Source organism: Arachis stenosperma, chromosome 4 (genome assembly GCF_014773155.1).
Source record: "Arachis stenosperma cultivar V10309 chromosome 4, arast.V10309.gnm1.PFL2, whole genome shotgun sequence".
NCBI lineage: Eukaryota > Viridiplantae > Streptophyta > Magnoliopsida > Fabales > Fabaceae > Arachis > Arachis stenosperma.
In genome coordinates this window covers 65,690,629-65,717,922 of record NC_080380.1, presented here as the reverse complement: position 1 = coordinate 65,717,922, position 27,294 = coordinate 65,690,629, and positions in this window count along the sequence as shown.

Genomic DNA, 27,294 nt, shown 5'->3' with positions numbered 1-27,294 from the left:
TCCTTCCATTGACTTCTTGGTGATTGGATGTTCAATTGGTATGAATTCATCTACTCCCATCTTCACCCCAGCCTCTTTACAGAGCAAGGAGATCAAGCTTGGGTAAGCCAGTTTGGCTTCAGTGAAATTCTTGTTTGTAATTGTGTAGATCTCACAAGCAATCAGATGATGAACCTCCACTTCTCTTCCAAGCATAATGCAATGAATCATCACTGCTCTCTTGATAGTGACCTCAGAACGGTTGCTAGTGGGCAATATGGAGCGCCCAATAAAGTCTAGCCAGCCTCTTGCAATTGGTTTGAGGTCTCCCCTCTTGAGTTGGTTTGGGACACCTTTTGAATTGGTTATCCACTTAGTTCCAGGGAGGCAAATGTCCTCTAGAACTTGATTCAACACCTTATCTGCTCTCACCATTCTCCTATTAAAAGATTCAAGATCATCTTGCAGTTGGGGCAATTTGAAGCCTCTCTTATTTTGTCCAGATGGAAGTAGATAACTTTCCCTCTGACCATGGTTCTGTAAGTATGGAAAGCAGTTCCAGTCATTCTCTGCTTATCTGTCAACCACAGATTTGAGTAGAATTCCTGAACCATATTTCTTCCAACCTTTATCTCAGTATTGGTTAGAACTTCCCATCCTCTGTTTTGAATTTGCTCTTGGATCCCCGGATATTCATCTTCTTTTAGATCGAATTTGACTTCCGGGATCACTGACCTCAGACCCATTATTTTGTGATAATGGTCTTCATGTTCTTTGGTTAAGAACTTCTCTTGATTCCAAAGACTCTTTGGATTATTCTCTTTCTTGCCTCTTGAATTGGTTTGTTTTCCCTTAGGAGCCATGATCTTGATGAATCTTGGCTTAGTGATCACGGAAAAGCACACCAAACTTAGAGGGTTGCTTGCCCTCAAGCAAAAGAAAGGAAAGAGGGGAGAGAGAAGGAGAGCAAATTCGAATGGTGGGGAGAAGGGGGTGGCCGAACGTGTATTTATAAGGGTGGGGGAGAGATTTCGAAGATTTTGAAGGAGATTTGAGAAGATATGGAAAGAATTTGAGAAATATTTGACTTTTTGAAGAAGATTTGGGAAGGATTTGAGAGAGATTTGAAGAATGATTTTAATTTTTTTGAAAATTTGAAGGTGAATGATGAAAGTTTAAAATGTGTTTATGTAGAAAATTATGGATCAAAACAGCAAAGTTTGAAAAAATTTTAATTAGAAAGCAAAATCTCTGTCCCCCACCTTTCTGGCATTAAACGCCCAGAATGGTATCCATTCTGGCTTTTAACGCCCAAATGCAGCCCATTGTGGGCGTTTAACGCCCAGCCAGGTACCCTGGCTGGCGTTAAATGCCAGAATTCCCTTCATCACTGGGCGTTTTGCTAAACGCCCAGGATGCTGCACACCTGGCGTTAAACGCCCAGAATGGTGCCCATTCTGGCGTTTAACGCCCAAAATGGCACCTTTACTGGCGTTAAACGCCCAGAATGGTGCCCATTCTGGCGTTTAACGCCCAAAGTACCCCTTACTGGCATTTTTTCGCCAGCAAGCTCTTTTTCTCTGCTTTTTGCACTGAATCCTTCGGTAACTCTGTGAATTCCTTCAATTTTGATAATTGCCCTTTGAGAATATGTATCAAATCTTGATTAAACAAAACAAATAACCTGCTAATGACTGGGTTGCCTCCCAGCAAGCGCTTCTTTATTGTCTTTAGCTGGACCTTCACTGAGGATCACTCAAGCCTTAGTTTTGAGCATTCCTGCTCAAAATTGCTTTCAAGATAATGCTTGATCCTCTGTCCATTAACAATGAACTTTTTGTCAGAATCAGTATCCTAAAGCTCAACATATCCATATGATGATACTCCTGTAATCACATACGGACCCCTCCAGCGGGATTTAAGTTTTCCTGGGAACAGTCTGAGCCTAGAGTTGAAGAGCAGAACTTTTTGTCCTGGCTCAAAGACTCTAGATGACAACTTCTTGTCATGCCACTTCTTTGCCTTTTCCTTATAATTTTTTGCATTTTCAAAGGCACTGAGTCTAAATTCATCTAGCTCATTTAGCTAGAGCAATCTTTTTTCACCAGCTAACTTAGCATCCATGTTTAGGAATCTAGTTGGCTAGTAGGCTTTATATTCCAGTTCCACGGGCAGATGACAGGTCTTGCCATACACAAGTTGGTATGGAGAGGTTCCTATTGGAGTCTTGAATACTGTTCTGTATGCCCACAAAGCATCATCCAAGCTCTTTGCCCAATCCTTTCTACGAGCTATTACAGTCCGTTCTAGGATTCATTTTAGCTCTCTGTTGGAGACTTCAGCTTGCCCATTTGTCTGTGGATGATACGGGGTTGCCACTTTGTGGCTAATTCCATATCAGACCATAGCAGAGTACAGCTGTTTATTGCAGAAATGAGTGCCCCCATCACTGATTAGTACTCTGGGAACACCAAACCTGCTGAAGATGTGTTTCTGGAGGAATTTCAGCACGGTCTTAGTATCATTAGTGGGTGTAGCAATTGCTTCAACCCATTTAGATACATAGTCCACTGCCACCAGAATGTAGGTGTTTGAGTATGATAGTAGGAATGGACCCATGAAGTCAATCCCCCATACATCAAACAATTCAATCTCTAAGATCCCTTGTTGAGGCATGGCGTATCCGTGAGGCAAGTTACCAGCTCTTTGGCAACTGTCACAGTTACGCACAAACTCTCGGGCATCTCTATAGAGAGTAGGCCAGTAGAAGCCACATTGGAGGACCTTAGTGGCTGTTCGCTCACTTCCGAAATGTCCCCCATACTGTGATCCATGGCAGTGCCATAGGATCCTTTGTGCTTCCTCTCTAGGTACACATCTGCGGATCATTCCGTCTGCACATCTCTTAAAGAGATATGGCTCATCCCATAGGTAGTACTTGGCATCTGAAATTAATTTCTTTCTTTGCACCCTGCTGTACTCCTGGGGTATGAACCTCACAGCTTTATAATTTGCAATATCTGCAAACCATGGAGCTTCCTGAATGGCAAAGAGTTGCTCATCTGGGAAAGTCTCAGAGATCTCAGTAGAAGGGAGGGACGCCCCAACTACTGGTTCTATTCAGGACAGATGATCTGCTACTTGGTTTTCTGTCCCTTTTCTGTCTCTTATTTCTATATCAAACTCTTGCAGAAGCAACACCCATCTTATGAGCCTGGGTTTTGAATCCTGCTTTGTGAGTAAGTTCTTAAGAGCAGCATGGTCAGTGTACACAATCACCTTTGATCCCACTAGATAGGATCTAAACTTGTCAATGGCATAGACCACTGCAAGTAACTCTTTTTCTGTGGTTGTGTAATTCTTCTGTGCATCATTTAGAACACGGCTGGCATAATAAATGACGTGCAGAAGCTTGTTATGCCTCTGTCCCAACACTGCACCAATGGCATGGTCACTGGCATCACACATTAGTTCAAATAGTAATGTCCAGTCTGGTGCAGAGATGACTGGTGCTATGACCAGCTTGGCTTTCAGGGTCTCAAATGCCTGCAAACACTGTGTGTCAAACACAAATGGTGTGTCAGCAGCTAGCAGGTTGCTCAGAGGTTTTGCAATTTTTGAAAAATCCTTTATAAACCTTCTGTAGAATCCTGCATGCCCCAGAAAGCTTCTGATTGCCTTAACATTGACAGGTGGTGGTAATTTTTCAATTACCTCTACCTTTGCCTTATCCACCTCTATTCCCTTGCTTGAAATTTTGTGCCCAAGGACAATTCCTTCAGTCACCATAAAGTGACATTTCTCCCAATTTAAAACCAGGTTAGTCTCTTGGCACCTTTTCAGGACAAGTGCTAGGTGGTTAAGACAGGAGCTGAATGAGTCTCCATATCCGGGTTGGTTTGACTTCTTCAGTCAACCCAAGCTTTCTGATAGTGGATGCAGGTATCAGATTGATACTTGCTCCAAGGTCACACAGGGCTGTCTTGGTGCAAGCACCTTCTAATGTGCATGGTATCATAAAGCTTCCTGGATCTTGAAGCTTTTCTAGTAAGCTTTTCAGAATGACTGCACTGCATTCTTCAGTGAGAAACACATTTTCAGTTTCACTCCAATCCTTCTTATGACTTAAGATTTCTTTCATGAACTTAGCATAAGAAGGTATTTGCTCAAGTGCCTCTGCAAACAAAAACTTTATTTCAAGAGTCCTTAAATAGTCTGCAAAGCGGGCAAATTGCTTATCCTGTTCTGCTTGGCGGAGTTTCTGAGGATAAGGCATCTTGGCTTTATATTCCTCAACCTTAGTTGCTACAGGTTTATTCCTTACAGAGGTGGTTGGAGAAGCCTTTTTAGAGGGGTTACTATCAGCACTCTCAGGTGTCTGATTCCCCATTGGCGTTTGAACGCCAGGATTGGGTGTAGAATGGGCGTTTAATGCCAACTTTTCCCCCTTTTCTGGCGTTTGAACGCCAGAACTGGGCAGGGAATGGGCGTTTAACGCCAGCTTTTCCCCCCTTTCTGGCGTTTGGATGCCAAGAGTATTCCTCTCTGGGCTCTTACTGTCCTCAGAGGGATTTTGGACAGTGGTTTGGTTATCCTCTGTCAATTGTTCCTTTATTGGCTTCTTGCTACTTTGAGCAGTGTTATTCAATGTCTTCCCACTCCTCAGTTGAACTGCTTGGCATTCTTTTGTTATCTATTTAGATAACTGCTGTTTTTCCTGATTCAACTGTGATTCTATGTTCTTGTTAGCAATTTTAGTTTCTTGGAGCATCTCTTTAAATTCTGCTAACTGTTTTGTCATTAGGTGTAATTGCTGATTAAGCTCAACCATCTGTTCTTGAGGATTAGGATAAGTGGCTACTGCCATAACTTCTTCTTTTGTAGAGAACTCATTGCTAGAGTACAAATATTGATTTCTAGCAACAGTATCTATAAGCTCTTGAGCCTCTTCAATCGTCTTCCTCATATGTATAGATCCACCAGATGAGTGGTCTAGAGACATCTGAGCTTTTTCTGTAAGCCCATAGTAGAAGATGTCTAACTGTACCCACTCTGAAAACATTTCAGAGGGGCATTTTCTTAGCATACCTCTATACCTCTCCCAGGCATTATAAAGGGATTCATTATCCTCTTGTTTAAAGCCTTGGATGTCCAGCCTTAGCTGTGTCATCCTTTTTGGAGGGTAAAATTGATTCAGGAATTTGTTTGATAACTGTTTCTATGTCTTTATGCTTGCTGTAGTTTGGTTATTCAACCACCTCTTAGCTTGATCTTTTACAGCAAATGGAAACAGTAATAGTCTGTAGACATCCTGATCCACCTCTTTATCACATACTGTGTCAGCAATTTGTAAGAATTGTGCCAGAAACTCAGTAGGTTCTTCCTGTGGAAGACCGGAATACTGGCAATTTTGCTGCACCATGATAATGAGTTGAGGATTTAGCTCAAAGCTGCTTGCTTTAATGGGAGGTATACAGATGCTACTCCCATATGCAGTTGTAATGGGGTTAGCATATGACCCCAGAGTCCTTCTGGACTGTTCAATTCCACTTAGGTCCATGATGGAGAAAGGGAATATGATATGAATTCACAAGTAAAGTAAAATTTTTTTTATTTGACCGAAATATAATAAAACAAATGGAAAGTAAAATCAAATTTCGAAAACTAAAAGAAAACAAGATCAAAGCAAATTGAAAACTAAATCAATTAGTTAATTAAAAAGATTTTGGAATTAGTAATTGAAAATATATGATTGAAAATTATTTTGAAAAATATTTGATTTTTGAAATGAGGAAAGAGAAAAACAACAAAATGACACCAAACTTAAAATTTTTAGAAAATCAAACACAAATTTTCAAAAATTTTAAAGGAAAACACAAAGAGGACACCAAACTTAGAATTTTTAAAGAACAAGAAAGGACTAAGAACATGCAAATTCGAAAAATTAAAAGAAAACAAAAGCATGTAATTGACACCAAACTTAAAATATGAAACTAAACTCAAATAAAAGACTCTAAACCAACAAAAATAAAACAGTCCTAATCTAAGCAACAAGATAGACCGTCAGTTGTCCAAACTCGAACAATCCCCGGCAACGGCGCCAAAAACTTGGTGCACGAAATTGCAATCACACTTTTGCAATCCCGCACAACTAACCAGCAAGTGCACTGGGTCGTCCAGGTAATACCTTACGTGAGTAAGGGTCGATCCCACGGAGATTGTCGGCTTGAAGCAAGCTATGGTTATCTTGTAACTCTTAGTCAGGATATCAATAATTATCAGGGTTGATTGTAAAAAGCAAAAGAACATGAAATAAGTACTTGTTTTGCAGTAATGGGGAATAGGTTGAGGCTTTGGAGATGCTCTATCTTCTGAACCTCTGCTTTCCTACTGTCTTTTTCTTCAAGCACGCTAAGCTCCTTCCATGGCAAGCTGTATGTAGGGTTTCACCGTTGTTAATGGCTACCTCCCATCCTCTCAGTGAAAATGTTCAACGCGCTCTGTCACAGCACGGCTAATCATCTGTCGGTTCTCAATCGGGTTGGAATAGAATCCAGTGATTCTTTTGCGTCTGTCACTAACGCCCGGCCCTCAGGAGTTTGAAGCTCGTCACAGTCATTCAATCCTTGAATCCTACTTAGAATACCACAGACAAGATTTAGACCTTCCGGATTCTCTTGAATGCCGCCATCAATTCTAGCTTATACCACGAAGATTCTGATTAAGGAATCCAAGAGATATCTACTCAATCTAAGGTAGAACGGAGGTGGTTGTCAGGCACACGTTCATAGTTGAGAATGATGATGAGTGTCACGGATCATCACATTCATCAGGTTTAGGAACAAGTGATATCTTAGAATGGAAGCAAGCATGATTGAATGAAAAAACAGTAGTAACTGCATTAATCCATCAAGACACAGCAGAGCCCATCACCCCCAACCATGAGGTTTAGAGACTCATGCCGTAGAAGATACAATGAGAAACGTGTAAAGTGTCATGTGGTCTAGATACAATGTCAAAAGATCCTATTAATAGTGAACTAATAACCTAGGGTATACATAAATGAGTAAATGACGTAAAAATCCACTTCCGGGGTCCACTTAGTGTGTGCTTGGGCTGAGCATTGAAGCTTTGATGTGTAGAGACTTTTTTTGGAGTTAAACGCCAGCTTTTATGCCAGTTTGGGCGTTTAACTCCAATTTTTATGCCAGTTCCGGCGTTAAACGCTGGGAATTCTGAAGCTGATTTGCAACGCCGGTTTGGGCCATCAAATCTCGGGCAAAGTATGGACTATTATACATTGCTGGAAAGCCCAAGATGTCTACTTTCCAACGTCATTGAGAGCGCGCCAATTGGGCTTCTGTAGCTCCAGAAAATCCACTTCGAGTGCAGGGAGGTCAGAATCCAACAGCATCTGCAGTCCTTTTCAGTCTCTGAAAACAATGCCAAAAAGCGTATAAATTATCCACTCATCAATGTTCTTCGTAAATTCTTTAGATTCTTACTCTATTTTTACCCATTTTTCAGTCATTTTAGCAACCGATTTTTACCATAATTCATAATAAATTCCAATCCACTAAAACCCCATCTTTTCCACATGATTTTAACAAAAATTGAACCCCAGTTTAGGACTAGGGTTTCGTTTTTCCAGCAGCTTCAAGAACATGAACTCAAAGCTTGAATTTCATCAAATTTAATCAAAATTTCACCAAATTTTCACCAAGAATCAATCATATATGCAACCAATTTTTAGCACAGCCAAATCATACAACATTCACACAACACAAACACAAATAATAAAAATTAATTTTGTCACACCCTACCTGGTTTTGCTGCTCCAAATTCGGTTATACTTTCAAATGGTCCTTAAACAATTTTTCCTCCTAAATCACATCAAGAACAACTTTAAATCCAAAAACCCTTAACTGACCAAATCTCACTCAGCACATTAGGAATGGATTTCTCACCATTGAGTTGCTTCAAATTAACATTTCTAGGCCCTCAGGTCAAGTTAAGCATGATTCCTAAGGAAGAACATCAAGAAAACACATGTTTAAACATGTTTCCTCAAAAACCGAATTGAAGAGGGAGGGAGACAGCCATCTAACCTTATTTTCAGCCTTAATATGTTATATGGTTATGTAGAGGAAGAAAAGAGGATCATTTTGGTGAAATCGTAGTTTTTATTTGACTTTTAGTTCAGAAGAAATTAAGCTTTGAGGATTTAAGTGTCATGAAAGTTTCTCTCTTTTCTCTCTTCTCATTTTCGGCCAAAGGGAGTAAATGACCAGCCTTGGAGTGTCTTGGGGGTGTAGGGTGAGTTGTGATTGATTGGCATGGAGGTGGGTTAAAATAATATTAAAATATCTCAGGTGTATAACTATTAAAACTGGATGTATCGGAACACTTGTAAAAACATCTCTAAAAATTATTTTCTGAGCTACGAGCATAAATGACACTAGTAACATATTTAATATGAGAATGGAACATGTATGATGAGGCATTAGCATTGCCAAAGTCCTCAAAGGTTGGTAGTGCTAAGCTGCACCAGTAAATTGTGAACCCGGTTAAACCGATTTTCTGTTTTTAACTAAAACTGACCAGGTAACCTTATAATATCATTCAAGTAGCTTCTAATAATAATATAATAATAATATTATACTATTATCTCTCTTATCTCATGAATCGAGTCCGGTTCGTCAAGCAGAGGCCACTTACTAAAACTAGAATAAGAAGTCCTAACCGATACAGTTCAAAAACTAGGTTCTTCATGATTGTGTTATCGAGCTTGCCATAGAAGAGGTTCTAGCTTAAGGATGACATAATGACAATGAGGATTGAGATGCTTGATGATACAGCAGAGGTGTTCCCTTTATTTATCTTCCGAAAAAATCCGTGCCTTTAGAAAAGATCTCACGTACTCGAAAAACGGGGTTGTTACACTAGGCAAAGAGGAAGAGTTGGAGCATGAACAAGAGGAAGAAGGTGAAGTATTTGAATTGGAGGAGAAAAGGGGAGAATTGAGGGTGATTGATCAAGAAGAGGATTCCATCATTAATGATTTTTTGTCATCATTGGTCAATCCCCTCAATAACCTTAATGAGCCTCATCCGATTGAGTTTGAGAGAGACATGGAGGTAGACTTCTCACAACCTCCTTGTTATGGCTTGAGTGATAGGAAAGAGGAAGTTGGTGAGAAAGCGATTCCGTTCCAAGAACATATTGAGTGGGTGGCAATTTCATCTTTGAGCTTCATTGGCCCCCATCAATATGCTATCTTGGAGATGGATTACCAACTCAAGGTTCTCTTTGGGTTGGTACATGGTGGAGGAAGGAGTAGTGTTTGCCAAGCAATTCTAGGGTTCTTCAAGAAAATCATTTCAAGAATTGGAGTTCGAGTGGGGTGTAAACCGCAATTGGGTGATTTTTGGAATATGTTGTGTTACTACAAGGGTCGATTGAGGACTTGTTCATCCAGCTTCGAGCATAGAAATCCACAAAAAGGAAGACGGGAAACTAGGACATGGGATCCCAGAGGAGACTTAAGGACCAAGCTTGGATGGAGATTCAAGGAGGAGTGGAAACACAAGCCACCCTAGCAAGAGTCTCCTCAACAAGTCCAACTTAAGGACTATAAACCAAAGTGCTAGGTGAGAGACACCCCACCATGGTAACATCTTTCTTACCCTTTCTCTTTATTTATAGTGCTAGTTTATTGCATGTTTACTTGTCTTGATTAGCTTAGGATTTGTTTAGTTTTGAGTTTAGTAGGTTGATTTGCATATGGATCATGAGTTTGTGATATTTTGAATGTTTTTGGGTTGATATGTTGATGCACTAAGGGTTAGAACCTTAGTTTTGAAAAGAAAAATTTTTTGGAAAACAGGGCATCTGTGCGTGTGCACGCAACTTCTATTTCTATGTCCTTTGAGTGCACACCGACCCTGCTGTACGCACACTTGGATATATGGCCTCTATTTGGAGCGCTCGCATGCCTTGTGCGCGTGCATCCCTCTGTTCTTGCACTTTGTGCATGCGCACACTGTTGTGAGTATGCACGCAACCCTCTTTTCGTGCTCTCTGTGCGGCCGCACAGGCTTGTGCGCCCGCACGCCAACTTGCATCCCTTCTGGTGGGAGCGTTGGCACAGCCTGTGCACGTGAACCCCAACCCTTTTTGTTCTTGTGTACGCGCATGTACCTATGTGCGCACGCACACATGTTCCTTGAATAAAAAAAGAAGAAGACGTCCTGTGTGTGTGCACACGCTGGCGCGTACGCACACCTCTTACACACCCCTCTGTCCGAAGCGTTCGCACGATTTGTGCGGACGCACCCATCCCCTTTTCACCTAGTGTGCATACGCACACATACATGTGCATACGCACGAGTGTTGTTTTCGACAAATTTTTCATTGCACTTTGAATTAAGCCCTAAGCACTTCCACCACTTCCATCCCTCTCTTTTCTTGCCTTTTCCATGTTTTTCTACTTGCTTTACTTAGTCTTTATTGCTTTTCATTTTCATTTTAGTAGTTATATTAGTTATGGTTTACTTGTTGCTACTTAAATAAATTACAAGTGTTTGTTTGATGTTTGATTGGGTTGCTTGTTGATTGAATTTCATCAATGCACTTATACTTTGCCTTAATTTACTAGTATCTAGTGTGTTTGATAACTCATGTTTTAATTGTACTACTAGGACAATTATGTAAGTGCATTGAATTAAGTGATTTGAGTTGGAAATTACTTGTTCATCATGATTTTTGAAGTTAAATTCATCACTTGACCGATACTTGCTCCTTGTTAATGCTTTGCATTTGTTTGAGTGACTTAACTTGATTTTTATCAAACTTGTCACTTTTTGTAACAAGTACTTTTATCTTGTGACCTTTTTCTTTATGTTTTATGATGAATAAGGAGTTCTCCTTTCATTAATGGATTGGTTATTGTTTATTGTGCTAATCTATACCAATTTTACGCTTTTACATGCACAATTTCAATATCCAAGATTCTCTAAATTCAATTCACTCTTGTTGTAGTGGCCTAAGTTTGCTTGTACTTAATTAATGATCATTCATTACTTACATCTTAGGCCATTTAATTGATGAACACATGCTTACTTTTTGATTATGTGGATGCCATTTTAACCGGTCATTGTGTGTATCCTAACCACGCGCATAATTGGAATACACACACGGCTCATTTTTCCATCATACCACACCACTATGCAAACTTTCTCAATTAAATGTTTATTTTTTTCTTTTATCTCCAAGTATATAATGTATTTGCTCCCTCATTTACCTTTTTGTGCTACTTGCCCAATGATTCCTAATTATACCTTATTCATTCTTTTTGAGGAATGAGACATGAAGGCAAGTAGCCGATAGAGGAGGAGGACACCGAAGATGGAGATGCCAGGAATACATTAAACTTGGCAGTTTCTATGAAACCCGAGCCCCTGCATCCACTAGCTGAAGGTAGAGAAACTTAGAGACATTCTCCACGGATCGTGTTTGTGCACGGAGGACCGTCCAACGCTTAAGTGTGGGGGAGGATTCGCCATTTTGGGAGTAAACTTTCTTTTCCCAAACACTTTTCACTTTCATTTTTGTTTTCTTTTATTATGTTTCTTGTAGATATTTATTAGTTTTTTTTATTATTGCATCTTTACTCTAGTTAATATATATATTGCATTTTCATGGTATATATAGTATAGATATTGGTTGTGATGTTGTGAATAGCATGTGCTTAGTTCAATTTTGTCCTAATTGTTCATGTTAATTTTTGGATGTTGAAAATTAGGAATAGAACTAGGAATTTTTGAAAAAAAAATTGCATCCATCACAACATACATGCATACATATAAGAAATAATTTTGGTAAAAAACAACAAATATTTTCCAAGAATTTTGTTTTAGGGCATTCTATTGAATTAATTTGGAAAATTGTTTTCTAAGCTTGCTTGAATGATTTTTATGGAACATAGAAGAGAGATCGAACAAAATACCTTGTGAGTCTTTGAGCTTTAATGAGTGGTTGCACATTATAACCACAAATTTTGTTCATTGTGTGCTATGCTCCTTCTATGATTGTAATCTTGGTTTTGCTCGATTCTTTATTTCCAATATTCGATGTTGTGACTACATTTAGCATGATTGAGGCCATCTTTGAATTAAACTCACCCACCTTTATGGACTTACCCTTGCATCTACATTTGTTAACCCCTTTTGAGCCTCTTAATCCCCTTTGTTCTAATTGTTAGCACATTACAACCTTAAGCGAAAAAAACCATGAATCACCTTGAATTGCATCTTTGATTAGCTTAGGTTGAAGGTGTGTGCTTTATTTAAGTGTGGGGGAAGTTATGGGAAACATTGGTAGTGAATGAAAAAGTTTATTTTGGGTATTTTATTGAAAATTTTGGAAAATAGGTGCACATTCATGTATCAATTTGCTTTAACCATATGCATTTGTCATAGAAAAAGAAAAAGAAAAAAATATATAGAAAAAAAATATAATAAGATGGACAAAAGTCATCACAAAGAAAATAAAAAAAATGAATAAGAAATGTATATGTGGATTTGTATGAAAAAGATGCATGAATGTGTATAAAAAGTGTGATTACGGGAAGTTAGGTTGCATATTTTGTTATTTGTTTAATATAGGTTGAGTTGGACATTTGAGTTAATCAAAGATCCAATTCCTTAGTCCACTTAGCCATATTTATCCTACCTTAACCCTAACCCCATTACAACCCTCTAAAGACCTCATGATACTTGCACGCATGCATCATATATTTGTTGATTGTTAGATGAAAAGCAAATCCTTGAAAACATGATTAGGAGGAGACTTGAGTGAATTGACCCTAAACACCGAGTGTGTAGAGTGTATACACACCTAGTGAGGGTTTAATTACTCAATTCTATGTTTCCACCTCACTTATCATGTACTCTTGCAAGTTGCTTTATTCTGAAACTTGAATCAATTCTTTAGATTTTGATTGCATTGACTCAATTCTTTACTTAGCCCTACATGTCCATATACTTGCTTGGAAGTTTGATTGTTTGTTTTCACCAAATCAATAGGAACTATAGATAAATATATAGGTATAGATAGTATATAGTATACTTGCATGCATATAGATAGTTGCATTCAATAAGTTGTTTCCCTTTGATCATTCTCCTTGTTTGGTTTAGTATGAGGACATGCTATTGTTTAAGTGTGGGAAAATTGATGAGTCCATGTTTGACGATATATTTTAGTTTGAACTGGATGGATTTATCACATAAACTCACACTTATTCATTAAAATAGCATACTTTTGTGTTTGATCCCTAAATTGAACCTAAATGTGAAAACATGCATTTTTTGTGCTTAAATGGAGCAATTTAATCCCACTTTTATTCCATTCGATGCCGTTATATGTTTGTTGAGTGATTTCAGGTCCTAGAGGTAAGAATGGATGGCCAAAAGTGGAAGAAAGCATGTACAAGGGAGAACACATGAAGAAAATAAGGAAAAGCACACACAGCGACGTGTGCGTGCGCACAAGTGCCTATGCGTACGCACAGGAGGATTTTCAGCTAACTGATGTGTGCGTCTGTACAGGTCCCTGTACGTGATTTTGTTAATGAAACATGTGTTGTGCGATTTTAGGGGCCTTTGGCCCAATTTTTGAAGGCTCAAGGCTGAAACCAAGTGCTATATGAAGGGAACTTCATGCCATAACAAAGAGAGCCATCTTAGAATAAGAAAAACACATAGTAGGAGTAGGAGTAGTGTAGATTAGCGAATTCTCTCTTAGGGTTTAAGTTAGGGTTTGTAGCATTTTATACTTCAAGACTTGCTTTTGGATTTTACAATTTACATTGTAAGTATTTCTTTAATTGTCTCTTTCAATTACATTACCTGTTTTATACTTCCTTATATTTCCATTTCTCTTGTCAATATTTACTTTGCTTTGCAATTTTGTATTTCTAGTTGTTTAATTTGATGTTTAATGGCTCTTACATGTTTGTTGAGTTGCTTTTATTGCTTTTGATTATTTATGGTTCATAGCTTTCATTAATTTACCAATTTTGCCATGTTTTATGATTATGCCCATTAGGTGTTTGATGAGTGCCAATCTTAGTTTTGCGGTAATTTTCACCCCTTGGCTTGGGAAAAATGAGTGTATGGATTGCTAGAGCTATAATGTCTAGCATTTAGAGATAATTCTTGGGTTGTTAATTGTTATTGTTTCCACTAACGCTAGCTTTTTACCAATTAATTTGGTAAGTTAGCTAGGACTTGTGGATTAATAACAATTATGCTCACTTAACTTATCCTTCGATGTTAAGGGTTGACTTGGTAAGATTAATCGATCATAATTATCATAGTTTTGGTTATGGCAAGGAAGGGATTCCATAACTCATCCCAAGTCAAGGCTTTATTTATGTTTTAAATCCCATTTTCATCATTTTATAGTCTTACTTGTTTATATTGCATACATGGTTCTTTTATTCCTTTATTACTTGTTAATTGCAATTTCGTCTTGTTCTTTTACCTCTTTATTGTTTCATCATTGAACCCCCTTTGTTCTTGCAACCAAAATTATGCACTTTTTGGCATTAGTTCCTAAGGAAGACGACCCGAGGTTTGATTACTCTCGCTTATTTAGAAATTTTAAACTTTGATCGGGCATTACTTGTTGGTTGAGAGCTATACTTGCAATGAAGTTATCTCTCCTTTATCGAGAAGGAATTCTTAACTGACGGTTTTGCTTGCATCAAAGGTGGTAGGGCACGTCTCATCGGAATATTTTCCTCTGAGTGGAGAAGGTGGTAGGGCACTCTCCCTCAGAATTTTCCTCCTTATGCCCAATAGAGAGACTAATCTGGGAGTCGTCGACCGGATTTGCCGTCGGGTTTGGCACAAAACCGACATGTGATATCAGAGCCAGTAGGGCAGACATTCATCATGTGCATCTTCTATCTGCTTGCTTGCTTTGTTTACTTGAGTTTTCCTAATTGTATAACATGCCTATTTGCTTCTTGAACTACTTGTTGTATATGAATATTATCTGTGTTTTACTTGTTTACATTAATTGTGATTGATTGATGCTTATGAGGTTAGGTAGGCAGTGGCAATGGGATCACACAGAGGTTAGGTTGGCGACGGCTGTGGGATACAGCGGTGTTAGTAGCATTAGTTAGAATTTCCCTAAGTTAGATAACCCGGTTTATGGTTTAAGTTCTTTATTTATTTATACCATTAAGCTTGAATATCAGTATGTGATGTGAAGTTCTAGGATTGCTTTCGGCATTCCGGGGCCTTACATCTTACAACATTGGGTACTGTTACCATACTGAGAACCTCCAGTGCTCATTCCATACTTTGTTGTGGTTTTTCAGATGCAGGTCGTAATCTACTTCAGTGAGATTGCGGATATGGTGACAGAGCAGTGCACGGTTTGTTCCTTGTTTATTTCTATTTTACTTTTGTCATAGTATTCTCTCACCTTTTGTATATTTATCTTTATGGCCATAGAGGCTTACTTGAGAGATAGGTGTATAAGCTGTTTTGATTCTAAAACTCTGTATCTCTCTATTTGTAACTAGTCTGCTTAAACTCCCCAAGTTGCGGCTAGTTCTCTATGATTATTATATTCTTGTATTTTTATGTGTTTTATTCTCTTATACCTATACCTTGTATCTTATGATTTGGCTTCGTGTGAACGTTTTGTGCTTTTGTAATTCTATTTTTGAGCTTAATCCTTCATCAGGCTTCTAGAATATATTAATTTCTTCTATATATAAATATGTATAAGCCTTGGGACTATCGTAACCTCTAATTAACCTTTGATTTACGGCTAGAGGTAAAGCTTAGGGTAATTGGGGTGTTACAAGTTTTGTATAGTGGGTTACTTTAATGCATATTTTTTCAGTGATCGAGTGGACCAAAGGAGGACATCCGAAATCTGCTATTTTCTTGGACAGTCACTCAATGTGTGGTATAGCAAGAAACAAGCCACTGTAGCCTTGTCTATAGCCGAGGCTGAATACATAGCTACATCTTCATGTTGTTCACAATTGTTATGGTTGAAAACCCAACTTGCAGATTATAAATTGCAAGTCAATAGTATTTCCTTACTCGTGATAATATGAGTCACATAAATATTTCAAAAAATTCCTACACTGCATTATAGAATAAATCACATTGAAGTAATATTTCGCTCTATTAGAGAACACGTTCAAAAGGGAAACATTGACATTCTATTTGTAAGATCTGATGACCAACTTGCTGATATCTTTACTAAACCACTATTTGAAGACAGATTTTGCAAGTTGAAAATAGTCTTGAGAATTATTTGCGCTGATTTCTTGAAATAATTTGATGATGAAGTTTTCTGTATGTTTTTGTCTGTCAAGTGGACAGGAGAAAAATCTCTGGACAAATAATGAACCCTTCTAGGTTTCCTTGATCAAATGCTCAATGCTGTTTTTGATCCTATTAAGCTAATCTGAACTTTCTTTTTGGTGGTCCCTTGTGTTTCCTTAAAACCCACCATCGAGCCCAAAAGAAAGTTCTATTCTATAGATAGGTCTCATTGTAACACCCTACCACACAGAGCCTTATGCTTAAGTCATAAGATAGAGGTAGTGAGATATTATGACCTCTAAAAGTAAAATTATATATATATAATATAGTGAAAAAGATTTTTATAACTAGGAGACTTTGAAGAAAAGGGTAAAGCAAAATCGGTAAAACGAAAAGCGCAACACTCACGAAGCGATAAAGTAAATGAAGCAAGATAGAGCAAACTAAGAAGATTATATACTAAGAGTTCCAAAATACAGATAACAAAACTCAAGACTCAGCTCGTGAAGATAAATCGGCTTGAGCACATAAGTGTATATACATGTATATGTATAAGAGAACCCAAAATACACCCAAAATATAGAGTTACAGAACCTGTGTCTCCAAAATAGTCTCTAGGAGGAAGTTAATACATCACATATATAATAAGTGGAGATAATATGTATCTAAATAAATACATATAACCAAAATAGCTTTAACATGCCTTAGCAAGGAGCCTCACGTCTTGCATCTAAAAATCACAAAATTCGCATGGGTGAGAATCAGAGGTTCTTAGCATGGTAACAATGCCCACATATCTAACATATAATGTTCTGGGAAAACCGAAGGCAATCTTAGAACTTCCGACGTATAATTAAAGCTTATAAACATAACTAAACCATGAAATAAAATAGGCAACTAGCTAAGGGTCTTCAGACTATCTAATAATCCCCGATCCAACTCCTTCGAGCCTCCCAACTGCCATTGGAAACAGTTGTTACAAACACATTTATTACATACAAGGAAATCACAGGTAGAATGCATATACAATAGATAAATAGGTAGCAAATAGTTTATTTAATCACTTAGGCAATCCAAATAAGACATACCAAATAAACATATAGATGCATATGATGCTTGCCTATCCTAGTGGCTGATGAGTCTCATCTGTCGGTTATCAAGCCAAACCCGACATGTCCGGTAACTAACCCGAATACTGTATCTCTATTGTCCATTAATATCATTAGAGGAAGTACGTGTCCTGTCACCATTAGAGGGTATATGTGCCCTGCCACCATTAGAGGGTATCTGTGCCCTGTCACCCTTATAACGAGAGAGAAAAGACAAGCATATTCATATTCAACATTTTCCATTCATGATTCATTCACTACATTCAGTCATTACTCATATATGCATCTCTAGTATACTCGCCATATTTTCATGCTTGCTCAATTAATCATAATTATTTAATCATCAATCATATTTCAGTATTACTTCTTTATTCATTTTTCCTTACATTCATTCATTCATTCATTCATTTTTCAAGCATTCTTCATCTCTAAGTTACCACTCCTTCCTACAGTCTTCGCACCACTCAACATACAACTAAGATTTAGGGGCTAAAAGAGTAAAAATAGAGGTTTAGGGGTTCGAAATTAGCTTTTAAAAACACAAAATCCACTTTGCTGAAAACAGGGGTCACGCGTACGTATGGTTGTGCGTTTTTGCTTCCTCGCGTATGCAACCATGATGTGTATGCATCACCTACATGCGTACGTATGCACACCAAATAGAAATGAATGGCTGCGTATGATGGAGTCTGTGTTCGCATGTAATGCAGAAATGTCAAAAAGCTTCTAAGTCCAGAATTTTTAGCTTTGTACACCAAACTTTGATCGAGCATAACTTTCTCTTTTTAACATGTTTTTCCTCCGTTCTTTGAATGGCGTAAACATCTAGGACCAAATTTTCTTTTTAAATAAGATTGTAATAAATCGAAGGTCCGGAAAACAAGTTATGCTCCACCAAATTTGTACCAAAATCACAATTTCTACTAAACTTAACAAACATCCAATTTCAAAACATACAAATTCCAAACCCCTTTCAAACCAACCCAAACCTTTTAAAAATCAACCCCAAACCATAACTATTCAGCATAAAACCACTCCAAACTCATATTTTCAACTTTCTTATTCAATCCACCACCTTTGACCAATCTCAAATGAATAATTCAATTTCAAACAACATACCATATGAAACATCATTCCATATATGAAGTTCCAACAATACTCAATTTCAGCCACCATTATACATACAATTCAAAATCACATTTAATTACATACTCATCAACAAGAGCTTTAACCACAACCATTAAAGATTTATCACATAATCAACACAACCATATCAACCAATTAACTACATCATTAATTCTTATCTAAGGGTCACAACACCTAACCAATAGAATTTTCAGCTTGCAATCTACTTCCAAGCTTCCAAAAGCTCAATCAAGCTCTAACTTACTTACATATATATTGCCTAATACACATCATAGACACCGACACATACAAAGTCAATAACTAATAAGATATACTTAATAACTTCACTATGAGTTGAGGATTCTTACCATACCCACTGACTATAAAGGCAGGATTAAGCCTTTCCCTCAAGTTAATTAGATCCTATAACATCAAAGAGTTCAAAATCTCAACACCATTTCTCAATATTTTTGAAATCAAGGGCTGGGAAAACTGGAAAGGATTCGTGGCTTACCTCTTGAATAGTGTGGTTTTTGTAGAGCACGATGCCGCGATCAGGTGGCCACAAATAGTGCGGCGATCGGAGCTCCGGATCAAAAGTATTGGCAATTTGATTATGGAGTAAGGGTTTGTTTGCATGGAAGTGTTCTTCCCCCTCTTTGCCAAATGCTTCAGCGTAACATCCCGCATTTTTGGAAACCTAAATATGAATAAATTGTGAATTTATCTTATTAAGTTTAAACTTTATAATTTTAGAAATTATTTTATTGGAAATAATTAAATAGATTTAGAGATAGTTTTATTTTGAATCAATTAATATTCTTACGTAATCTTGTTATATTGGAATATTTTGTATAATTTTAGTAATAGAAAAATAAGGAAGGATTGTATAATTTAATTTAAGTAATTTTTATTTTGAAAAGGTTACGATTTATTTTACTAATTTGATATCTTATTTTTATAAATTAATCAATTAAGAATAATTAAATTAGTTTTATTAATATTTGAAGTTAAGTTAATTAATATTTTTTGTATAAATTTTATAATTGGTTATTTTATATAATTTCAAATTAGAATTCAGTAACAGAAGTGTTATATAATCAAATTTAAGAAATTTCTATTATGAATAAATTATGATTTATTTTATTAGTTTGAGCTCTTAGAGATTAATTTACTAGAAAATGATTAAATTGATATTTATAAATACTTTGGATTTAAGTTAATTAAGGTTTATGTACAATCTTTACTATAATTAGTTATTTTATATAAATTGGAATTAAAGTTTTGGTAATAAGAAAGTAATGAAAAATTATATCGTATAATCTAAACAATTGATATTTTCAGATTTAAACCATATTTTATAAAATATGATTAGTATGTTTACTTTATAATTTAATTTAAAAGTAATTGTTTGAGCTCGTTAATAGATTGATAGTTAAAATCTTATGCGTTTTAAAAGTAATCTTTATAGCATTATATTTGAATTCTAAATTGTTATCCTATCAAAAATGTTTTATAAAATTGTTATATTACTTATATATATATATATATATATATATATATATATATATATATATATATTACAAATCCCTAATTCATATACTAAACCCCTAAATCTACAATCAGAAAGGGAAAGAAAGGGAACGGGGAACTCGAGGGGGAAACATAAGGGAAGAAAGAAGGAAACGAAGAACAGAGGGAAAGGGTGAGGGAACAAAGGAAGAAGAGAGGAAGGATCGTTGCGCCGTGCTGCTTCCTGCACCGGTTGCCGTCGCTGTTGCCAAAGCCAGAGGAGAGAGAGAGAATGCTCGCAAGGGAGAGGACAAACGCGAGGAGAAGGAGAGCTCGTATGAGAAGGATAGCGCCGCCAATCCGTCGCCGCGCAGCTGTTGCTATCACCCCGTCACCATCGTTGTCACAGCTGGAAGCATAAATTTCGAACAGAGGGGGAGAAATCGTGAGTGAAGGGTGACGCTGGGTCTCTGTCGCTGCTGCTATCACCAAGCGTCGCTGTCGTTGCCACCAAAGGCCAAGGCCCTATCATGGTCATCAATTCTGCCTGGAGCCACCACCGACTTGTCACAGCGAGTTAGTTACTCTGCTGCCGCTGAATTTGCAATGTTAAGACTGAAACTGCCACTTTGACTTTGGTTTGACCTTTTTCTAAAATATGACCCATTTACACGGTTTATTATCACTGCCATGCTTGTTCTAAGTTGATTCTGGTATATGTCTTGTCTTGAAATCCCCAGGGCTTTAATTGTTCTTAATTCCCATCCAATTTGAATTCCCTATTTTGCTGTAACTATGATTACCGTTGTGGAATTGTCGCCGTTACGAGCATGACAAGAGATAGTGCCAAATTCGGAATTGCGTGGGAATTGCCACTGCTGTGAGTTAAATGGAATAATCGCTCACAGCGTTTAATCTTACGAGTTTCGACATCGAGGTAGGGGGTTTAAGACGATTTCAATTTAAGAATACCCGCAAGGTTTATTAAGTAAATTGCAAATAGTCTTAATTGTTGCGAGTGATTAATTGATGATAAGAATGCTAAGTTGTGCTTGTGAAGTGTAATTAGAATTATTGATAGTGATATTGATTGGTTGTGTGAATATTGAATTGTGGCTGAAATTGTGATTGGAATGGTTGAGATTGTGATTTGGAATTGTTGATTGGTGATATTGATTGATTATGTAGATTGAAAATAGTTTGATGACTTATTGTTGAGAATTACTGAATTTTAATGGATTATGTTGGATTTGTTGCTGTTGAGCTATTATTTGGTATATTGTAATGTTAATGAGCTTAGTTGGTGGTTGATTTGAAATTGGTTTTGAGGGGTATTGAAGGGTTGAATTTTGAATACTAAATGGTTTGCTGAAAATCAGGTTCTCTTGAAATTAAACGGCAACTTTGAAAGTGAATAAGTGACTTTATAGTTACTGAAATGATAAGAATTTAAGTGTTAAGTAAATTATATTAAGTGTAATTGTGAAAACTCAATTTTGAAGGTTTCGTATCAACTAGAGAATTAGTTATGATTTTTCAAAGTTGAATTCTAAAATCTGATTTTCTGCATAATTTCTAAACTGAGTCAGCAACTTTGAAAAGCTATAACTAATTTTGTAATTATCGGAATTGCGTGGAACCAAGTCTGGGTTAAACTTGGGAATATAAGGAACTAAACTGGTAAATTTGAGATTTTTTCATTAAGTTTATGATTTATCGTGAGTTTTTGAATTATGGATGTCAAATCTGGTTTTTCTACAGAACGTTTAACACAGCAACAACTTGTTTCCTCTATTGGAAATTCTCCACTTTGAATATTGAAATGGAACCAATTTTAAATGAAACTCTGGTCCTAATACTTTAATTTTATAAAAATTTAGAATTGTTAGAGTTGTGATTTTAAAGATTTGGATTTTTAAAGTAAGATGTATTATGCAGTAAAAGTCAGGTTTTGTTTTCTAAATCGGTAATTTTGCGATAAGCGGATAATTTATATGCTTTTTGGCATTGTTTTTAGGTAGTTTTTAGTATGATTTAGTTAGTTTTTAGTATATAATTACTAGTTTTTATGCAAAAATCACATTTCTGGACTTTACTATGAGTTTGTGTGTTTTTATGTGATTTCAGGTATTTTCTGGCTGAAATTGAGGGACCTGAGCAAAAATCTGATTCAGAGGCTAAAAAAGGACTGTAGATGCTGTTGGATTCTGACCTCCTTGCACTCAAAATGGATTTTCTAGAGCTACAGAAACATAATTGGCGCGCTCTGCATTGCGTTGGAACGTAGACATCTTGGGCTTTCCAGCAATATATAATAGTCCATACTTTGTCCACGTTTTGATAACGCAAACTGGTGTTTAAACGCCAACTTTCTACCATTTTCTGGCATTAAACGCCAGAACTGGCATAAAAGCTGGAGTTAAATGCCCAAACTAACGCCAGAACTGGCATAAAAGCTGGAGTTAAATGCCCAAACTGGCACCAGAGCTGGCGTTTAACTCCAAGAAAAGCCTATGCACGTGAAAGCTTCAATGCTCAGCCCAAGCACACACCAAGTGGGCCCCGGAAGTGGATTTCTGCATCATTTACTTATCTCTGTAAACCCTAGGTTACTAGTCATTATAAATAGGACCTTTTACTATTGTATTTTCATCGGGAGATCTTTAGATCTTTTTTGAGACTATCTTTGTAACACTGTTGATCTCTTGATCACGTTTAGGAGGCTGGCCATTTGGCCATGCCTGGACCTTCATCACTTATGTATTTTCAATGGTGGAGTTTCTATACCTCATAGATTAAGGTGTGGAGCTCTGCTGTTCCTCATGAATTAATGCAATTACTACTGTTTTTTATTTAATTCAAGCTTATTCTTGTTCTAAGATATTCATTCGCACTTCAACATGATGAATGTGATGATCAAGTGACACTCATCACCATTCTCACTTATGAACGCGTGCCTAACAACCACTTCCGTTCTACCTGAAAGCAAGCATGAATGTATATCTCTTGGTCTCCTGGTCCATGACACATGGTTGCCTCTCTTGACAACAGAGCCTTCCATTCCGTAAGATCAGAGTCTTTGCGGTATACGCTAGAATCAATTGGCAGCATTCTTGAGATCCAGAAAGTCTAAACCTTGTCTGTGGTATTTTGAGTAGGATATGGGATGGGATGACTGTGACGAGCTTCAAACTCGCGATTGCTGGGCGCAGTGACAGTGCGCAAAAGGATCGTTGGATCTTACTCCAACACAAGTGAGAACCGACAGATGATTAGCCCTACTTAACCGGTAGCCGGACCATTTTCACTGAGAGGACAGACGGTAGCCATTGACAACGGTGATCCCCCAACATACAGCTTGCCATAGAAAGGAGTACGTATGATTGGATGAAGGCAGTAGGAAAGCAGGAATTCAAAAGGAACAAAGCATCTTCATACGCTTATCTGAAATTCCTACCAATGAATTACATAAGTATTTCTATCCTATTTTATGTTTTATTTGTCTTTTAATTATCAAAATTCCATAACCATTTGAATCTGCCTGACTGAGATTTACAAGATGACCATAGCTTGCTTCAAGCCGACAATCTCCGTGGGATCGACCCTTACTCACGTAAGGTATTACTTGGACGCGCCAGTGCACTTACTGGTCAGCCACGGAGTTGTGAAGAAAGTGTGTGAGATCACGATTTCATGTACCAAGTTTTTGGCATCGTTGCCTGGGATTGTTCGAGTTTGGACAACTGACGGTTCATCTTGTTGCTTAGATTAGGTATTTTTTCTTTTTATTTTTTTCTTCAGAATTTTTAATAATGAATTCTAGAGTTTCAGATGATGCTTTTATCATCACAGGAGCGTTTTTGATTCCCATCAATTTGGCTGTTGTATGTAATGCTCTGCTAATGCTTGGCTAACCATGTCTAATCTTTTTAGACTGAAGCTTTAAACTAACATTGCATGATTCCTAGAATTCTTATTAAAAATTTTGAGTTTCTTATTTTCTTTTTCAAAATAATTTTCGAAAAAATATAAAAAAATTTATAAAATCATAAAATCAAAAATATTTTTGTGTTTCTTGTTTAAGTCTAGAGTCAAATTTTAAGTTTGGTGTCAATTGCATGTTTTTATTTTTTTAGCATTTTTCGAAAATTCATGCATTATGTTCTTCATTGATCTTCAAGTTGTTCTTGATGATTTTCTTTGTTTGATCTTTAAATTCTGTTGTTATGTGTCTTTTGTTGTTTCTCATGTGCATTTTCAATTTGTTAGTGTCTCTAGCAAGAAAATTTCTATGTTTGGTGTCTTGCATCTCTTTCTTTTCTTAAAAATTTTCAAAAATATGTTCTTGATGTTCATCATGATCTTCATAGTGTTGTTAATGTTCATCTTGAATGATATGTGATACTAAATCAAAATTGCACTCAACCTCTTCTTACTAACAAATTGACAAAAGAATTGGCAATTAGCTAGGATAAAGAGAAATTGAACCGCTAATTGATTGGGGTTTGATTACATACAATTTGTCTTGAAAATATCTTTGCATAAATCAAGGTAGTAAACATGAATTTTTCCTTTGTTGAGAATTAAACATCTTTGAAACCTTAACATGTTCATTCATTATCTATTTCTCTCATCATTCACAAGATTTGTATAACAAACTATTTTTGTTTTAAGTTCAATTCCTTATCTTATGAAAGTTTCGTGAATCCAATTAGTGGTTCAATTAAACATTGTTTGTTCAATCTTTTAATCCTCGTGAGAATGATACCTACTCACCATGGTATTACTTGAAACAATTTGATGCACTTTCCGAAGTCTCCATCAAGTTTTTGGCACTGTTTCTAGGGATTAATTGAGATTGACAATCAATATTTGGTTGAATCACTAAATTAGATATTTGTTTTTAATTTCTTTTTAGAATTTCCTTTACTCTGATGTAGGGAATTCTAACATTCGCTCTTTGCTTATTTTCTTTTGTACTTGTGCATGCAAGGAAGTGAAGATGAGGCACGTCCCTAATTTGATTGGAAGAAAGAGAGAATGCTTGCATAACTAAGAAAAAAACCAAGGGCTAGGAGAGAAACAGGAGAGCAAGAAAGAATGGCAGAAGGAAATAACAATGCCAAAAGGGCTGTTGGTGATTATACTGATGACTTATATCATTTACCCTTTTTTCTTGCCTAAAAAGGACCATAAAAGAGCATAATCTCATATGATCATTGCAATTCATGAAATAATTGATGAATATTATGGTACAATGCTTTGAAATGGGTTTGTACTGAATTTCAGGTGAAAAGAGCAACAAAAAGAGAAGAAAACAACAAAACAAAGTTGGGCGTGTGAAACTGGCGTGCCACCTGGAACAAATGGCAGTATTGATTTCCAGCAAGGACCCTAAAAGCCTTTACATGGACGTGGCACGCCAGTAATGATTTCCAGAGAAGCATGATTGAATCTTTTACATGGGCGTGGCACGCCAGTATAATTTTCCAGAGAACAATGCTGAAGGCCACAATAGGGGCGTGGCACGCCAAGTCCATCACCCATTATGGGCGTGCCACTTGTACCATGGGGCGTGGCACACTAGTTCATCAATCCAGAAGGGACAAACCACTTGGGCGTGCCACTTGGTATCGAAGGCGTTGAACGCCATCACTAGACCATCACTTGTGCGTTCCACTTGAAGACCTAGGCGTGGCACGCCAAGCTTAAAGGAGCCACCATAAAGTGGGCGTGCCACTTGAGCATCAATGTGTGGCACGCCAGTACAAGTTTCCAAAGAAGAGGTTGAAGGTCCAAGCACTTGGGCATGACACTTGATGTCGAAGGCGTGGCACGCCAAGCTCTCATCCTCACTTGGGCATGCCACTTGAAGACCCAGGCATGGCACGCCAACACTGGAGAATGTCAAAGCAAAGTTGCGCGTGCCAATTGGTGTCGAAGGCATGGCATGCCAAGCTCTCATCTTCACTTAGGCATGCCACTTGAAGACCAAGGTGTGGTACACCAATACTAGGGAAGGCAAAGCAAAGCTGGGCGTGCCACTTGAGGTCAAAGGTGTGGCACGCCAACCCTCATTGTTTATCTGGGCGTGCCACTTGAATGCTAGGCGTGGCACGCCAACTACTAGAGCATGAAAGATTGCTGGCGTGGCACGCAACACAATGGGCATGGCACGCCAGTTCTATTTTCTAGAGAATAGAGTGAAGCACATGCAAGGGGTGTGGCACGACACATACTGGGCGTGCCATGCCAGTTCAACTTTCCAGAGAGGAGAAGAAGAAGGAAAATGTCTGGGCGTGCCACTTGGGCTCAAAGGCGTGGCACGCCAGGATAACCAAGGTTTAAAAAGACCTTGGGCGTGCCACTTGGGCTCGAAGGTGTGGCACGCCAGGAACTCCAACACATGGGACGTGCCACTTGAAGAGCTGGGTGTGGCGCTCCAAGCCAAATTGGAGGCTGGTCGTGGCACGCCACTTAAACGCTTGTCACACGCCAAGCTGGAAGGTCACCTTTATTGACTTTTCCTTTCCTTCCAGTTGTAATTTTCTTTTCTCTTTTATATTTTCATTATTCGTGTGCTAGGAGTAGTATAAGTAACCCCTGAAAGTACTAAGAAAGAGGTTGTTGAGTAGTAGTTTTGTTGAAGCATAGTTAGATTTACTTTTCACATCATTTCTTCCATCTCTTATACTTTTCTCTTAAACTATGAGTAGCTAAATTCCCTCTCATTGAGAGAGGGAGCTTTGTTGTACTTGATGGATTAATGATAGTGAATTTCTTTTTCTCTTTGATTTGCTAGAAGGAATTTCGTTTTAATGTTAGTGTTCAATCATCTTGGGAAAGAGGTTGAATGCAAAATCGGTTTCATGGCAACCTTGGAAGAGGAAACATGAAACCATGCTTGAAATCCCTTCTCACACTTGAGTAGAAGCTGGGTTTTGGTGATTGGATATGGTGACTGATGAGCGGATAATTTATACGCTTTTTGGCTTTGTTTTTAGGTAGTTTTTAGTATGATCTAACTACTTTTAGGGATGTTTTCATTAGTTTTTATGTTAAATTCACATTTCTGGACTTTACTATGAGTTTGTGTGTTTTTCTGTGATTTCATGTATTTTCTGGCTAAAATTGAGGGACCTGAGCAAAACTCTGATAAGAAGGCTGACAAAGGACTGCTGATGCTGTTGGAATCTGACCTCCCTGCACTC